Source organism: Chinchilla lanigera, unplaced genomic scaffold (genome assembly GCF_000276665.1).
Source record: "Chinchilla lanigera isolate Chin_1 unplaced genomic scaffold, ChiLan1.0 scaffold00041, whole genome shotgun sequence".
In the NCBI taxonomy this organism is placed as follows: domain Eukaryota; kingdom Metazoa; phylum Chordata; class Mammalia; order Rodentia; family Chinchillidae; genus Chinchilla; species Chinchilla lanigera.
In genome coordinates, this window is record NW_004955442.1 from 18395214 (window position 1) to 18413774 (window position 18561).

Consider the following 18561-nt stretch of genomic DNA (forward strand, 5'->3'; position numbering starts at 1 on the left):
AAAAAAAAGAAAACCAAGAGAAAAAAAAACCCACAATCTTTTACAATGCAGTGTCTGGTCTCTGCTTTTGGACCCCTTCCTAATGGAGCTCCCTGAGGGTGGCCATGCACTTTGTAATTTTTTTTTTTTAAATGCAGATGCTGGTTTCTTGCTAGACAGACTCACACGATTCAGATTTGCTCTGCCTGAACCAAATTACACATTACCGCCTTTTGTGTACTTTAAAAATAGTTTTCATTGAGCTTTTTATTTTGGGATAATGGTAGAGTCATGTGCAGTCATAAGAAGCAGCACAGAGAGGTCCCTTGTATCCTTTGCCCAGTTTTTCCAAATAGTGACATCTTCCAAAATTGTAGGACATCACAACCCAGATGCTGACATTGGGACAGTCAAGGCCCAGGACATTTCCATCAACACAGCCTCCCTCTGACTGCCCTTTTAGGCTCATGCCCCCTTCTCTGCTGCCTGCACCACCCCGTCCTTTGAGCCTCCGGCAAACAGCCATTCCATTCTCTATTTCTATATTTTAAAAATTTCAGCAATGTTATATAAATAGAAATGGAACCATATAGTGTGGAATCTTAAGAGACTGGCTTTTTCCACTCAGCAAAATTCTCTGGAGATTCATCTAGGTTGTTGTATCAATAAAAAATTCATTCACTTTTCCCCATCAGTATTATAGTTTTCAGTATTCAAATTCTGTGTCTTTTTTTAGATTTATACCTAAATATTTCAATTTTTTGAGACATTTTGTATGTTGTTGCTTTTTAAATTTTAGTGTACTTGTGTTTGTTGGCGTAGGGAAACATAATTGAGTTTTGAAAGTTTATCTTATGTCCTGTAATCTTGACAAACTCACTTATTAGTTCCAGGAGGTTTCTTGGTAAATGCCTGGAAACTGGTTGACTGGCTTGCTTTTTTCCCTTCCCTCCTTCCTTTTTCTTTCCTTTTTTTATGGTATAGGGATTGAATCTAGGGCCTCATGCAAGTTAGGCAAGTGCTTTACCAATGGGCTACATCCCCAGCTCCTTTTATTTTTTATTTTGCAGTAGAGTCTTGCAAGGCACTAAATTGTCCAGGCTGCCCTTGAACTTGTGATAGTCCTGCTTCAGCCTCCTGAGTAGCTGGACTATAGGTGCGCACCACCACGCCTAGCCTTCACTGGGCTTTTCTATGTACATAATCATGTAATCTGCAGACAGGGTGTGATATTATGATATATTTTTACTTTCATCTAATAGTTCCTCTGCTTATTACTGCCATCGGCTTTGTTACTCCTAAGTGGCTAGAATAATGCTGGGGTGCTTTAGGCCTCAGAAAACAAAGTCAATCAGTCGATCTCTTTCTATCTCTTTCTCTGTCTCTCTCCTCTCTTCACTTCCTTCTTTTTCTCTTTCCTCTTCTTTTTCTCTCTCTCCCTCTTTTTCTCTCTTTCCCTCTCCTCTCTTTCCACCTGCTCCTTTTTCTCCCAAGGCAGGCCACACAAACTAGAATTTCTAGGTGATAAGACCCTCATTTCAGAAGGGGTCTGAGTACGAGGCAGAAATGCCGCCCAGAGAGGCCAAGAAGGCCTGCTGGGTTTCTCTACCCAGTCTATTAGCACTAGATGACCATAAAAACCCAGAAGGATGGGGTTCAGAGAGCTTCCAGATAGCTGAACCCAGGGAGGTTTCTGCAGGGTCACGGTCCAGAGGGCATGGAAGCTCCACACCCCTTCCCGATACCTCACCCTCTGCACCTCATCGGTGCCCTCGTGTTATCCTGTCTAACAAACTGATAAGCGAAGTGTCTCCCTGAGTTCTGTAGACTGCTCAGGCAAATTGACTTAACCAGAGACAGGGCTTGTGGGAACCCTGATTCCTAGCCAGCAGGTCAGAAGTACAGGAAAAACAACCCGGGCTTTGCGATTGGCATCTGAGGTATGCGTGTGGGAGGACAGTCTTGGGGACTGAGCCCTCAGCCTGTGGGATCTGATGCTATCTCCAGGTAGATAGCGTCAGAGGTGAACTAGATTAGAAGATACTTGGCCAGTGTCTGCTGCGGAACTGGTTACTTGCTGTTGGGAAGAAGTCCCCAGACCTTTGGGTTTGGAAGCAATGATGCCTCCTGAGTGTGTAGTAGGAGAAAGTGAATCTAAGTTGGAGAGTTTTTCTTGTCTTTTCTTTTCTTTTTTCTTTTACTATTCACAGGACAGTCTCACTTTTTTCTTTCCTCTCTGTGTGCCTCTTCATTTCCTTTTCTTGCCTTACCCTACTCACTACAGCATCCAACATTCTGTTGAACAAGAGAGGTAAGAGCAGGTCTCCTTGTCTTGTTCCCAGGCTTGGAGGAAAAGCACTTAGTTTTCACAATTCAGTATTATATCAACTATACATATTTTGCAGATGTTCTTTATCCAGTTGACAAAGTTTCTCCTTTATTTCTATTTTTACAATTTTTATCATGATTGGATATGGAACTCTGTCAAGGGCTTTTGCTGCATCAATTGATATGATTATGTGATTCTTCTTCTTCGACCTGTTAATTTGGTGGACTAGGTTAACTGCTTTTTGAAACGTTTACTGGCCTTCATGCCAGGAATAACACCACCTAGTCATGGTGTTACATGCATGAAAATACATAATTACTTTATATTGCTGAATTCTATTGTATTTGTTAAATTTTTGTGTATTGGTCTATGATTTTCTATCTTTGTGCCATGTTTATTTGGTTTGGGTATCAATGCAATTTTAGCTGCCTCAAACACATTAGCAGGTGTTCTTCTATTTTCTAGAAGAGAAGTGGTGAATTCTTACTTTTAAAAGATGTGATAGAGCTCCTCATTTAAACTCTAGGAGCCTAGGGGCCAGGGATATATCTCAGTGGCACAGCGCCTGCCTGGCAAGCACGAGGTCCTGAGTTCGATTCTTGGTACCAAAAAAAAAAAAAAAAACCCAAAAAACAAAAAACTCTAGGAGCCTGGAAATTTCTCTTTTTGGAGTTTTAGGATGAAGAATTAAATTCCCTTGATACAGATCTTTAAATTGTCTTTTTAATACTGGGTAAACTGTAGTACTTTGTATTTTCCAAAGAATTGGTTTATTTCATCTAAGTTGTCAGGTTTGTGTGTATAGTTTAAGGTCATAGTGAGCTCCCACTTCTTTCCTAATAGCAATAATTTGTGTATTCTTTCTGGTCAGTGCTGCTAAAGCCTTGTCAATGTTATTGATCTGTTCTAAGAACCAGCCCTTTTGTCATTGATTGTCTTTGTTTTTCAGTATCAATTTCATTGACTTGCCGCCTATCTTTATTTTCTTCCCTCAGCTTCCGTGAAATTACCTTCTTCTTTTCCTAACATCTTGAGGTTTGAGCTTAGGTAATTTGAGACTTTTGCTTTTTTCTTACATATATGTTTAACACTACATATTTTCTTTCCAAGCACTGCTTTTTCTGTGCCTCATAAGTTTTGACATGTTCTATTTCATCATTATTCAGTTCAATGTATTTTTAAATTTTCCCTTGAGATTTCCCTTACCCACAGTTTTCTTTTTCTTTATTTCTTTTCCTTTCCTTTTTTTTTTTTTTTTTCAGTACTGGGGATTGAACCAGGGTCTTTACACTAAGCTACATTCTATCTACCCCCTTTAATTTTGAGACAGGTCCTCTCTGAGTCACTAAATTGCCTGTGCTGGGCTTGAACTTGTAATCTTCCTGCCTCAGCCTCCCAGAATGCTAAAATTACAGGCACATGCCACCACGTCCAGCTTACTCACAGATTTTATATAAGTATGATATTTAATTTACAAATATCTGAAGATTTTTTATTATCTTTCTGATATTGATTTCTACTTTGAATTCATTGTGATTGAATAACCTACTCTGTGTGATTTCAATTTTTATAAAATTATTGAGGCTTGTTTTATGGCCCAGGGTATGGTCTACAGGTATACTGGTATGTGTTATGGACAGTAAGAAAGAATGTGTACTCTGCTGATGTGGGGATGAAGTGTTCAATAAATGCCAGTTAGATCTTGTTGGTCAGTAGTGCAGTTGTGTTCTAGTTCCTTGCTGATTTTCTGTCTAGTTGTTCTATCAATTATTGAAAGAGTGTTGAAGTCTGCAAAAATTTTGAATTTATCTATTTTTCTTTTCAATTCTATCACTTTTGCTTTATGTATTTTGTGGTTCTCTTGGTTTGATGTACACACATTTAGGATTTCTAAGTATTCCTGGTGGGTTGACACTTTTAGTATTATATAATGGAAGTCTCCTTTCCTGGCATTTTTCTTTGCCTTGAAGTGCTAAAGCCACTCTTTGCCCTGAAGTGCTGAAGCTACTCCTGCTTGCCTTTGATTTGATTAATGTTTGCGCAAAACATCTTGAAGTGACTTTCTTGTAGGTATCGCATAGTTGAGATATATTTTACAGTCAGTCTTCTCAAGCTCTGTCTTTTAATTACTGAACCTAGACAATTTACATTTAATGTAATTATAGATGTTAGCGTGTAATTTTGCCATTTTATCTTGTTTAGTTTTCTGTTTGTTCTGTTTTTTTGTTTCTATTTTCTTTTTTCTGCTTTCCTATGGGTCAAACAGTTTTTAACATTCCGGTTTGATTTAGTGAATGTTTTTTAGTGCAGCCCCTGTGTAGGTTTTCCTAGTGGACATTCTGCATCATTATCACGTTACCACAAGCTAGTGGTATTGTCATTTTATCAGTTTAAGTGAAGTGTAGAAATCTTACCCTTATATCCCTTTGCCTGCCCCTATTTGTAATACATTCACGTGTTGCTCAACAACATGATAAATTCTGAGAAATGTGTTGTGAGGTGATCTTGCCTTGTGCACATCTTAATGTACTCACTCAAACCTGGATGGTCTGTGTCTATTACTTGATGTGGATTCTTGATGTAATCAAGAGGTGACATAGATACAGCTGCTGCTGGTGTAACATGGCATATTGTTTTATAGCACATTTAAAAATATAAATATAAGGAATATACACTAAGTATAAATGTATGAGGTGTGATTAAAAAATCTGATGTGGATTTACATTTTTTAAAAATAGTAAAAAAGGGCCGGGGATATAGCTCAGCGGCACAGTGCCTGCCTGGCAAGCATAAGGTCCTGAATTTGATTCCTGGTACCAAAAAAAAAAAAAAAAAAAATGTTAAAAACAGTAAAAAAAAAAAAAACAAAAACTCATTGTCATTAATCTTCCTTGAACTACTCCCCCTCATTTTGAACACATTTACCCTTCATTCTTGCCACTTTCTGAAGCAGTTCTGGAAGTTTCATGAATGTCTTTAGTTGCACTGTCTTGGCTGCCTCGATGTCCTGAATCAACTCAAAATATTTACCTTTTATGGTCATTTTGACTTTGGAGAAGAACCACCAGTTACATGTTACCAAATCCAGTGGCTCAGGTGGATGAAGACATACTGACTTCATGCTTTTACAAGCCTGCCTTTCTTTGGGCGGCACTTGGCAGCAACATTCACCATATTTTTGATCATACCTTGCAAAGACACTTATGAAAGAGGATTTCCAGAACTGCTTCAGAAAGTGTCAGGAATGATGGGATAAGTGTGTATAGTATAGTATAGTATTGTAAAGTATGTACAAAAGGTTTAACATTGTCATTAACAAGTATTATGGATCATAATAATTGGATGTGTATACTTTCATACAGCTGCACTGAAGTGGATTTGTCTTCATCAGCATCATCATAAACATGTAATTGTGTTAGCTCTCTACTACTGTGAAAAAAATATCTGAGAGTTGTTTGATTCTTGCATAACTATATCTGGTAATCCAAGCAACTACTTTGAAGGTAACAATAAGTAATACAACAACCATTGTTGGTTTCCTATCATCTTGTTTTGAAATTCTGTATTGTTTTTATTGTTTTTGGGTTGTTTCTATCTTTGTTTTTGTTATTTTGTTTTTGTTCTTTTCTCTTTAAAATAAAAAAAATATGTGAGAGGATCCATTTATTAAGGAGGAGAGGTTTATTTTGGCTCATGACTCCTGTTACATGGTGTGTGACTGTATAATTGCCTTAAATCTTTCCTCTACACACATTTAGAACCACATTAGGCAATGCTATATATTTTTGTTTCAACCATCAAACATAACATAGAAAAGTCAAGAAAAGGAGAGCCTACTGCATTCACTTTTTTTTTTTTTTTCAGTACTAGGGGTTGAACCCAGGGCTTTACCCAAGTGCTCCACTACTCAGCTATATCCCCAATCCTTTTCATTTTTTATTTTGAAACAGTCTCACTAGATGTTCAGATTAGCTTCAAATTTATGAACCTCCTGCCTCAGCCTCTCGAGTAGCTGGGATTACAGGTGTCCATGCCAGTGCATGCCTGATACTTGTTTTCATTTTTATGCTCATTTCGTCCTGCCTTCCTTATTTTGTTTCCTTCCTGCTTAGCTAACTTCCTTTGGCCGTTATTTTTAGGTAGGTCTTTTGGCAACAAATTCTCTCAGTTTTCTTTCATTTGAGACTGTCTTGACTTCCCCTTCCCTCCAGAAGGGTATTTTCACTGATAGAGGATCCTGAGGTGATGGTTCTTTTCTATTAGCACTTGACAAATATTCTAACACCTCCTCCTGGCCTTCATCATTTTTTAAGGGAAAGCTGCTATAATGCAAGTTGATTTTCCCCTATAGGGATGGTGTTTTCTTTGCTGGATATATTTAAAATTTTTTCTTTGTCTTCTACTGTTAGACATTTACTTATGATGTACCTTGTGAGGCATTTCTCTGTGTGTATTCTGGGGCCCACTCCTGTTCTTGTATCTGTAGGGTTATATCTGTTGCCAAACATTGAGGGAGCATTATTTCTGTATGTTACCAGCCCTGCTTGTTCTCAACTCTTCCAGAATACCCATGACACAAATGTTAGGCCTTTCATTGTAGCCCCACAGGTTACTGTATGTTGACCTCTCCTCTTCCTCCTCCTCTTCCTCTCCTCCTCCTCCTTCTCTTCCTCTTTCTCCTCTTCTTGCTGCTTCTCCTCCTCTTCTTTCTCCTCTCCAATTTTTTCCTATGCTGCTCACACTGGGTAATTTCTACTGTTCAGTCTTCTGGTTTGTTGATTTCTTCCCCTGCTTCTCCTCCTCCATCCTGCTCTTGAACTTATCCAATAGGTCTATATTTCAGTTATTGCATTTTTTGTTTTGTTGTTTTTTTTTTGGTTTTTCTCCGGTACCGGGAACCGAACTCACGACCTTGCGCTTGCCAGGCAGGCGCTTTTGCCACTGAGCTAAATCCCCAGCCCCAGTTATTGCATTTTTGATTTCTAAAATTTGCATTCCAACGCCTTAATATTTTCTACTTCTTTGCTGACACTTTCAGGTTGTTTCATTTGTTTCGAGCATGTTCATAGCTGCTGAAGCATTTATGGGCCTGCTTTAAAGTTGTTGTCAGATGATTCTATATTGATTGTCTTGATTCACTGTGTTTCAGTCAACAGTTTCATCACAAGAACCATCTTCTTGGTAATGAAGGGTTTTCTATTGAAACCTGCAAATTTTTGTGTTATAATAATCTAGATCTTATCTCAATTTTCTGGTTTAGTTTTTTTAAAATATCTTTGTTGAGGTATAATTGTTGTTTTTTTTCCGGTACCAGGAATTGAACTCATGATCTTGTGCTTGCCAGACAGGCGCTGTGTCACTGAGCTAAATCCCCAGCCCCAAGGTATAATTGTTATACAAAAAACTACACATACTTAAAGTGGACCATTCACTGAGTTTAGACAGTTGTCTACAAGTTCCACAGCATATATTTAATCAACCACAGATTTGGGAAAAAATGCTTGAGTTCTAAATATGCACTAACTTTTCTTCTGTCATTATCCCTAAGCAATATATTATAACAAGGGTTTCCCTCGCAGTTACATTGTATGAGGTGTTGTAAGTCATCTAGAGATAATTTAAAGAGTATAGGAGGATGCACATGGATTCTGTGCAAATATGATCCTACACCATTTTATACAAAGGACTTGAGTGAGCATCTATAGATTTGGGCATCTTTAAGGGGTCCTGGACCCAAACCCTAGATGATACCCAGGGATGGCACCATCACCACCAGTCAAGAAAATCAGCACATTGTTACCTCAGAAAGTTTCTTCATGCTTCTTTTTAAAAGGGTGTGTGTGTGTGTGTGTGTGTGTGTGTGTGTGTGTGTGTTTCTGATGCTGCTCTGGAATCTTGTTTATTACAAGGTACAGGTAAAGTCCAGGATCCTGGTCAGTCTCCATTTATACCAAAGGTAGGTCTTTTCCTCTTTCCTTTGGGCTGGGTGCTGACTCCCCACGTAGCCTCCATGACACTGTGTGCTGGTGGCCCCAAAGCCATCAGTAGTGGTGAAAGGCCTGCCTCTTGCTCTGCCTCCTCCAAGAAGCCCTCAGCAAGGGGTCTCGTTACTGGGAGGTGGGAGGATATATTATATTTTCTGATACTACAACAAACACCTGAGGCAAGCTAACTTTATAAAGAAAAGAAATTTATTTAACTCACAGTTTGGGAGAGTAAAAATCCAAACAGCATGGTGCTAGTTCTGATGTGGGCCTCCTTGGCTGTGTCACATCTTGGTGGATGACATCATAGCACGTATGAGAAGGCGAGATCATGTGGAAAGACATGAATCCAGAGTGAGAAAGGGGAAGTTTTGCCCTTTTATGAGCGCCTTCTCTCATGGGAACTGTCTAGGGTCCCAGAGAACAACATGAAACCCTTCCAAAGACAGTGCTTCCAGGGACCTAAGGCCCCCACGCCAGGCTGTACTGCTTAAGGATTCCATTACCTCCCACACTGTCACACTGGGGACCGAGCCTCCTACATGTGAACCCTGGGAGGACATACCACAGCCACACCATTGCAGGGTGGGAGTCCAGCTTCCTTACGTGCTTTCTGCCACACTGTGTCACCACGGGGAGTGCTTGTTATCCAGCAGCAGGGGCGGCAGTCTCAGCTCCCCCCATGGCCTTCCCGACACCTTGCTACAGTTTCACAAGTGTGAGCATGTAGACCCCCACTCCACCACTGTCAGCATGGGTGGGTGTTTTCAGAGGCCCTGGCTGGAGCAGAGTGGTCATTGTCTATGAGTCTGTTATCTGGCAAAGCCTCTCCTGCCTGGTCCTTCGGCCACACAGTGCAGATTTTTGTTAGTGTTGTTTTTGTCTGTATCTGTTGGCATTCCCAAGTTGCTGGCATCTTCAGCTCCAAGGGTGAGAGAGAAGAGGCAAAAGGAAAGGCCATGCAGCTCACCAGCACGCAGTTCCTCCAGTACACAGTCCCCGACAGTCTGCCTTCTCTCCACCTTTTGGGGATTTTTGATTGTGTTTGTTTGTTTTGGTACTGAAGATTGAACTTAGGGCCTTGCACATGTGATGTACCACAGACCTAGATCCTCGGAGCTTTTTAAAAATTTATTTTGAAATAAAGTCTTACCAAGTTTCCCAGGTGGGTCTTGAACTTGCGATCCTCTTGCCTCAGCCTTCCGAGTAGCTGGGATTACAAACGTGTACATGACTTTTTTTTTTTTTTTTTTTTTTAACAATTTCCTCTGGTGACTCGTAGGCAGCCAGCTCTGGCAGTCTGTGGGTAGGCTTGGAAATGGTGTCTAGACATGTTCTGGCCACCTCTCCATCAGTAGGTACCTGGAAGTTCCTCAGACTCTTAGGTGATTGCGATGATGGAAAATCTAGTTGTTCTAAATGTCCTCCAGGGCCTTAGAAAGGGTCTTCTCAGTGGATATAGGGTAGTGACTGGAACTCTCAGCTCCAGGGACAGTGGCCTCTTGCAGGCCACACTGCCTCCTGGTGGCAGAACCTGAGTAGAAACAGGCTGGGGACCCGACCAGGGCAGCAGTCACCAGGCTTGCGGGGCAAGTTCTCTGGAATGGAAACTGGAGAGTAACCGGGAGAACAGCAAGAAGGGGTGAAGGTGCACACAGCCCAAGTGACTTAGCTCCCCTTATTTGCACTTTTATTTTCCATGATTTAAGTCACCTACCATCAACCTCAGCCCAAAAACATTAACCAATTTACAGTATAACAGTGTGACCTTTAAATAACTTTTATTACAGTGTGTTATTGTCATTGTTTCTCTCTCTCTCCTTCCCTCCTCCCCTCCCTCCTGCTCCTTCTTTCTGTGGGAGACGGAACCCAGGGCCTCCTATATATTGAACATACGCTCTACCACTAAGCTACACCCTCAGCTCCAATGATTTTATTTTATTAGTTGTTGGTAATCTTTCATTGTGCCTAGTTACTGTGTATACTTTATCATGAGTATGTATATTTTAAAAAGCCATGTTCTGCATGGGGTTTCATACTACCCACAACTGCAGGAACCTTGGAACATCTAGAAATGTACCCCTCATGGGTGAGGGGAATACTGTGGGTATTTTCTAGAAAACCTCCCCAAGGCTCTGTGAGACAAAGGGGATCCCCAGCCTGTTCTAGAGACCAGCTGTTCAGGTAGGACATTCAGTGGCCTAGAACACTCTGAGAACATAGACTGTCAGACCTGAGCGTCCCTTACCAGGTACTAAACCCAACTGGGCCTAGAGAGATGCCACATCTGAGTTCACATGGGCTACTGTGTCCAAATGCCATTAGCCAGGTTGCTTAAGCAGCAGAGATTCACTTCTCACAGTTGTGGAGGCCAGAAGTAGGAGAGTAGGGTGCCAACATGGTCAGATCTGGTGAGAGGGCTGACTTCGCAGTGAATCCTTACTTGACAGAGAATGGAGAGGGCTCTGTGGGGTCCTTTTTTAAAATACCATTCAAGAATGCTTTGCCCTCATGAACTAATCATCTCCCAATGTCCCCACCCCCTCATACCATCACATTAGGGATTAGTTTTCAACATGGGGATTTTAGGAGGACACAAGCAATCCACAATAGGTAGATCAGACCCTCAGAGTATGGATGGACTCAAACCCCCAACCAGGTATTCTGAAAACACTTCTGGAGGTCAGGACCTCTGGCAAACAAGGGCTTCTCCTCAGCATCCTGCCTCTAGCCAGGGGTTCTGGGAACATAGGCCTACACCTACTGAGCAGTGGACAGATTTCCTACCTGGCAGAAGATCCTATGGCCGTCAGTGTCAGGGCTGGTGAAGTGTGAGGATGCTCTCTTGGTCTGCTTTGTGCTCTTGTAACAGAATCCCACAGCTTGGGAAATTTAGAATGAGCAGAGATGGATTGGCTCACAGCTCTGGAGGCAGAAAGTTCAAGATTGTGGTGCAGGTATGTGGTAAGGATATTTTTGTCACACCCTCTCACAGTGGAAGGCATCAGGTGGCTGCAGAGCAAAGGGAATGCACCCTTTGTGTGTGAGTGTGAGTGTGAGTGTGTGAGTGTGAGTGTGTGTGTGTGGTGGAGGGTTTGCAGTGAGAACAAGAGGAGGCAAATCCTTATCTGAGACAATAGCATTCATGAGGAGGACAGAGCCCTTGTGGCCCAATCATCTCATGAAGACTCCAGTTCTTAAGACTGTAATGACAGCAAACCAATTTCAGCATAAGTTTTGGAGGGGACATTCAAACCATAGCATTTTACCCTGGTACCCCCAAACTCACATCCTTTGAACATAAAAAATACATCCATCCTGAGAAGTCAGGGACCACCCAAAAGAGGACACAAAGATCTGTGCTGGGAAGGGTCCTTGCAGGGCTTGTGCCTGTTTTGTACTTTCACAGCAGAACCAGATGAGGCCATAAATGGGGACTCAGGGCTCATATGGAGCCCTGGAGTTAAAAATACCACAATTACAAACACATCCTACTAACACAGATCCAGGCAAGGCTCCGTCTCCTGAAGCCCTGCCTCACCCCGTAGTCAAAGCTGAATAATGAGCTGCCTCCACTGCCTCAGACATTGACCGATCAGGAGCCAGAATGTCCTTTGGGTTCCTGTATGCATGGAGGACCTGGATGGGAGTTTTGGGAGGAAACTTTTCCTATATGAGCTACCCTCTTTCTTTTGTTCAGAGAGCTGCTGGCCTGACTTGCTCTTTATGAGAGCTGCAACTTCCTGTTTGGTCAAGCTGAAGTCCCAGTAAAAGCCTTGCCTGTGTTTGTATTACTCTAAGTTAGGTCTGGTTTCTCTCTCTTCTGGACCCAAGAACCTGGCTTCCATAATAATCCCATCCCCAAAGCCCCCAAAACTCTTATCTCATTCCAGTGGCAACTCCAGAGTCCAAAGTCTCATCTAAATCAGATATTGTTGAGACTCAAAAGTATGATTATCCTGGGCAAATTCTCCTTCAGCTGTGAGCTTGTGAAATCAAACAAGTGATGTGCTTCCCAAACCCAATGATGGGATAGGCATGGGACAGATATTCCTATTCTGAAAGGGAGAAGTGGGAGGGATATCTGGCTCCAAGGAAGTCCAAAAGCCAACAGATTGAACAACAGTAAATATCTAACTTCAAAATCATCCTTTTTGACTTTATGTCCTGCTTCCTGGACCCTGGAATAGGGGTTGGATCCCCACTGCCTTGGACAGCTCTGCCTTTATGGTTTTGTAGGACTTGGCCGGTGCAGCAGCCCCATGGTGGCTGTTGTCCTCCCAGGCTGATATTGCATGCTCATGACCCTGCAGTACTGGGGTCTCCAGGGCAGCCTCAGTCCCATAGCTCTACCAGGCATTGCCATAGTGAGGATCTGCAGTGCGTCAGGCTCAGTAACAGGTCTCTGGGCCCTCAGGCTGTTTACAACACCTTTGGAAATTGAGATACAACAAACTGTGCCTCACTGTCATTAAACAGGGCCCAAAGAGGGCCCCTTAAAGAGGAGTTGGAGAGAAACCTAACCCTGTGGATTCTTGACTTGTCACAAAGAATTGTAAAACTCATTGGTATGCAACATAGGCAGATTTATTAGGCAGAATCAAAGAAGTACACAGAAAGGAGTGCAGGTGCTTGGGGTAAGCTGTATCATGGCCTGGAGCTGGGGTGTTTGTGTGGTCTTTGGGTATCCTCAAAATGGACAATCTGGGATCTTTTCTCTCGAATTATTTCTCATTTACGAAGTGTCCATTTCCTTAAGGTCAGGCTGCTTGTTGGTGAGCTAAAGCAAACTGGCTTTATCAACAAGGTTAAAACACAAACCGTGCATGTGTGAAGTTTGGAAAATGGTACCCAGTTAATTGTACTATTTCTTTAAGAGTGGAAGTCTTTTGAATTTGTGGACTTACAGTATCAGAAGAAAACCACAGGGCAAGTTTATGGACTTATAGTATCTTAAAGACTCTTGGGGATTTAGGAGTTAGAAGTCTAGGGACTGCAGTGAAAAGGACATTGTGACTTTGGGAAGCTTTGCTTGTGTCCTGAAGCTGTAGTTTTCTTAAAATTACAATTTATAAATTATAATTTCTTTCTCTCCTTTTGATCTATCTTCAGTTCTTTTATCCTCAATAGCTTTTGCATTCTGCAAGCCCAAGGAGTTAAAAACTGTGTGGACCCCTCCACATGTCACCACCAGTACCCTCCCTTCGAGCACTGGCCTGAGCTGCACTGAGCCACAGGAGTCACCGCTGGGACAGCCAAGGAGCGTGTCACCAGAACATGAGGAGCAGAATCCTACAACAGGCGAATGGGGCTGCTATGTGTGCCCCAAAGCACTCTAGCCACTCTGCCTGCAACGAGCTAGCTCTCCGAGCACGGGAAGGGGGCAGCCTCAGAGATCCCTGAAATGCTTTCGATGGCTTTCTCCCATTGACTTGGTGACTGGCACTCAGCTTCCTTCCGTCCCTGTTAATCTCCTTAGCAAACGCGGCCTAGCCACACCCTTGGATTTCTCTCCTAAACACGCTGCTATTTCATTCTTTTGTGGAGCCAGGCTGTGGTTTTCCAAATCCTTACTGTCTGCTCGCTTTTTAATTATAAATTCCATCTTTAAATCATTTCTCATTTCATGTATTTTACTCCATGCATTGAAAAGAAGCCCTGCATCTCTTTGACTGCTTTGCAGCTTAGCTATTTCCTACTATGGGCCTGGGTTCTGTTGCTCACAGTCACCGCAAACCTCCCCCTATCCACTCAGCTCAGAAATTGCACTGTGTTGAAGAAACACCTGAAAAACCCTGCTAAAGGACTCGCTGGGTCCCTGTGACTGCTGGCGAGTAGACCCTCTAGCTTCACTTGCGTTTGGATGTTTGCTTTCTCACCACCTCTATGGCACAGATGTAGCTCAGTTGTAAAATGCTTGCCTAATGCGCGGAAGGCTCTGAGTCCATATCCCCAGCACCACCACAAAAAAAATTCTGGAGGTCGTGTAACTGAGCAGCTTTGCTGAAAACAACGCCTCTGACACACGGAGAGCTGTGGCAAAGGCAACCTAAATTGTTTTTTGGGAACTTGGAGGTAGCTCAGACCAGTTGGAACCACCCACCCTTCACTTGGGCCTGTGCGAGTGGCCTACAGGTGACATTTTGTTGCCAGAGCACCTCAAATTCCACTCTCAGAATGTGCTTATGCTGCCACTTCCTGAGCACACATGCTATGCAGAGCCATGCAGTGTGATTGTGCATGCACAGATATGAGCTCTTCCTTTTTCCTTTCCCTACACCTATGACTACCTTGCTTATTTGTCCCACGAATACCCCTAAGTGCTATCCTCAGGGAGGTGGCTCCCGCCTCCATATGCTTGGCTGCCTTGTAAATAAATTCTTTCTCTTTTGCAAAATTCATTCCTTCAGTTTTTGGCAAATGGCATGAGGAACAAAACAGGCCCCACTGGATATCAGTGCCACCCCCATGAGCCTTTGTCTGGCCCAGGAGTGGAAGACAGTAGAACTGAACACCTCTGCCCACTGCCAGAGGCTTCTCTGCCTGTTTTGGTTCATTTGAAAGTTTGAAAATATTGAATAATAGCAAGGATGATGGGAAAATGGTACTGAGACACACCACAGTTAAGAGCAACACAGGCAGCCTTCGGACCCGCCACCTGCCTCTTGACTTTCCCTACGGTAGCACTTCTGTGTGTGTACAAGGAAGGGAACAAACGCAACTGGGTGGCGTTGTGTGTAAGACTATGTCTCTGGATGCAATACGAATGCCTACGTATGAGAGAAAGCCAAGAAAAAATGGTGTGTCTACAGTCTGGAACATAATGAAACAAGGCAAAGAATGTGGGCCAGCCACATGCTTGGTCACGGGAAGATACCAAGATGGATCAGAGCAGAACACTGGAAGCCACAGCATGGCATGTGTGGTGTAATGCTATTTATATAAAAAAAAGCAACCCCAACTATACAGTCACATACATATGTAAGCCTAGAAATGCGAAGGGAAAGGTGTGCAAGGGCTTGCACCAGTCTGATGAGGGGAGCTGAGCATGGCAGGCAAAGAACACTGAGTGAGAAGAGCAATGAGTAACACTGGAAAAATGCTGATGACATGATGTCACCACATCTGAGTTCATCCATAAGACACTGTGCATTTTGGGTGCTTCATAACCAGGGTGTATTTCAGAGTCACCCATGGGGCACTTCCAGCCTTGTCCTGCCTGCCACCCCACCCTGAGGTTTCAAACTGGCTGGTCCGGGTGGACTCAGCTGTGGCAGATGAGAGTGCACCCCTGCCTGTGACCCTGATAGGCCCAGTGCCAGCCCCTCTGAGCGGTGGGATGGCAGTGTTTCCAGCCTCCCCTTTAGGGTCCTGCTACTGGGCAGCATCACTTTTATGATCACATAACATTTTCTCCTTAAGGAAAAAATTTTCTTTTACAGTAGAAACTATTTTTTTCTTTCCTTTTCTTTTTTTTTGGTACAGGGAATTGAACTCAGGACCTTGTGCTTGCCAGGCAGGCACTTATGCTGCTGAGCTATATCCCCAGCCCCTACAATAGAAACTAGAAAGCCACTTCCTTCCTTCCTCATCTGGATGGTCCCTCCTCTTGCAGCCTCAGCCACTAGCCCTGTAGAGCTTGGCAGGTGCCTCATTCCACAGAATAAGAGGCCCAAGTTTAAGCAAGTGGTCTGACCTCCCCAAGGGCTGGGATGGATTTCACTTTTGCAGGAATCCAAACATTTGGAAGGGATCTTCATGCATTTCTTGCTACCGAAGTCTCCAAATAGGATTCTGCCCCTGTCTTAGTTATGGTGCTGAAACAAAATGTCTGAGACTGTTCTGTTATAAACAATGGAAAATTACCTCTCACAGTTACGGGTGCTGGAAAGTCCAAGGTCAAGGCGGTAGGAGATTCAGTGACTAGGGAAGCTCACTCTTCACTTCAATGATGGTGCCTCCTCTCTGAGTCCTCATGAGGGAGGCCAGGCAAGCTCTCAGAGCCTCTCTTTTAAAAGCACTAATCCTATTCATAAGAGCAGAGCCCTCAATTCTGAATCACCTTTCAAAAACCTTACCTGTTAAAACTATCACCTTGGCACTTAGATTTAAATGTGTGTGTGGTGGGGGGTTGGTTTTACAAACATGGGAACCATAACAGTCCCCATAGTGTCAACAGAAAACTCACTCTTGGAAGAATTTCTAAGTGCCACTATGAGTGAGATGTCACAGCCGGCTCTTTCATACTCATTGCCACACCTAATCCCCAAGAGTCACAAAGAAGCACAGTGGTTGCCATCACCCCCATTTTAAAGAAGAAGAGACTGAGGGTCTGAGAAGTTGAGAGGATTGGCGAAAGGTCTCAAGTCAGGAGCTCACCCTGGTCTGCCCCTGCTGGACCAGGAACCAAAGCACTTTTTGGAAAGATTGTGCTACTTATATTCCTGCGAGGTAAATGCACACCTTAGCCACAGCATGGCTATTTTTACATGTGTGCAGGGTGAGTAGCATCTGAGATGACTTTAGAATCCCACCTCGAGATATACACAGCCTTGCACCATCTCCCTCTCTTGAATAACTTTCTAACCAGCAGGATTCAGCAACCTTGAGGATGTGATGCTGAGCTTAGGTTCCCCTTAACCTTTCCTCCTGCTGGCTCTGATGTACCAAGTTGCACACTGGGGAGACTCATATGGCAAGGACCAAGGGCAACCACTGCTAACAGGCAGCTAGGAGCTGGGGCCTCGACCCAACACCTTAGAGGAAGTGGGTCCTGCTAACAACCGTGTGAGTGGCCTTGGAAGTGGATCATCATCCAGCCAAGCCTTCGGATGAGACCACAGTCCTGGCCGACACTTTACAGCCTCTTGAGAGACCTGGAAACAGGGGCTCCAACTAAGCCATTCCCCAATTTCTTTAAAAATATTTTTAAAACGTTAACTGACATATAATTATTGTACATATAGTATGATACTTACCAATTTATCTATGTAATGAGTAATGTTCACATCAGGTTAATCACCATATCCATTAACTGAAATATATTAACATTCAAAATCCCCTCTTATTTGAAGTACACAATTAACTGCTAGTCATAATTTCTCTACTGTGCTGTAGAACATTAAAAGTTATTTGCCAAAAAAAAAAAAAACACATTTGCTTGTGAATTCTTCACCCACAGAAATTGTGAGAACATTAACATATTGTGTTAATCAGCCTTTTGTTTTTATGACAAAATAACTGAAATAATGAAAAGGAAGAAAAAGTCAGGACTGGTAGTGCATGCCTATAATCCCAGCCACTCTGGAGGAGCCAGCAGGGTCACAAGTTGGGGGCCAGCCTGGGAAAATTAGTGAGACTCTGTCTCGAAAGTAAAAAGAAGGGAATTGGGAATGTCGCTCAATGACAGAGTAATCCCCAGCATAACCCCCCAACCCCCCAAAAAGGAGGAAAAGATGTATTATTTTGGCTTATAGTTTTAGAGGTTTCAGTCCATGGTCACTTGACCCTGTTACTTTGGGTGGAGTAGAAGCAGTAAATCATAGCAGGAACTTGTGGTGCAGAAAATTCCTTACCTCAAGGGGTTAAGGAATCAAATAAAGGGAGAGCTGGGGCTGGGATCCTAATATCCCTTTCTAGGCCACATCCCTGACAACCTAACTTCTTCCCACTAGGTTCTACCTCTGGAAAATCCCACCATTTCCTATAATACCACAGGCTGAGGACCCAAACCTCAACACATGTACCTTTGGGCAATGCTCCATATCCAAACTGCAGCACTTGTTATCTATCCTAGGCCACTAAGTTTGTAGCGTTAGTTGTGCAACAGTGGAAAACTAACACCTTCCTAAGTGAATGTTCCCAAGTGCATTTAACCTTTCTTTTGCCTACTCCCCTCTAGAGTATGCACTGAACAGCCAGGTGGGAGAGAAGGGTCACCTCTTCCTGGGAAGGGTCTCTGGCTCCCAACTTTCCCTGCCTGGAACATGCTGTGAATTCTGGCCCTTTTAATCCTTTTCTGTCACATGTCTCAAGTTATCAGAAGGAGAACTAACCACAGGGAAACACCAATTTCCTTAATTTTATCCATGTTTCAACTCCAAACCTAAATGAACAAAAATAGACATCTCATTGAGCGACTCCGTCTTTAGCGAGGAAGGCTGGGGTGGGAATGGGGTTGATTTTAGACTGCAGACATGCCAGCAACTCCAGGATGTTCCCACGATGCTGACTGCATTTGTTAAAAATACCTTCAATACCAAAAATTAC

General features: G+C 43.0%; 1 long non-coding RNA gene across 1 annotated transcript in view; it reads left to right on the forward strand.

The window, feature by feature from the left end:
- LOC102006962 overlaps nt 1-14688 on the forward strand; it is a 35134-nt gene extending 20446 nt beyond the window's left edge. The window contains exon 5 of the long non-coding RNA XR_262164.2: nt 13405-14688. This is a non-coding gene — a long non-coding RNA (uncharacterized LOC102006962). The remainder of the gene's footprint in view (nt 1-13404) is intronic.
- The last annotated feature ends 3873 nt before the right edge of the window (nt 14689-18561 follow it).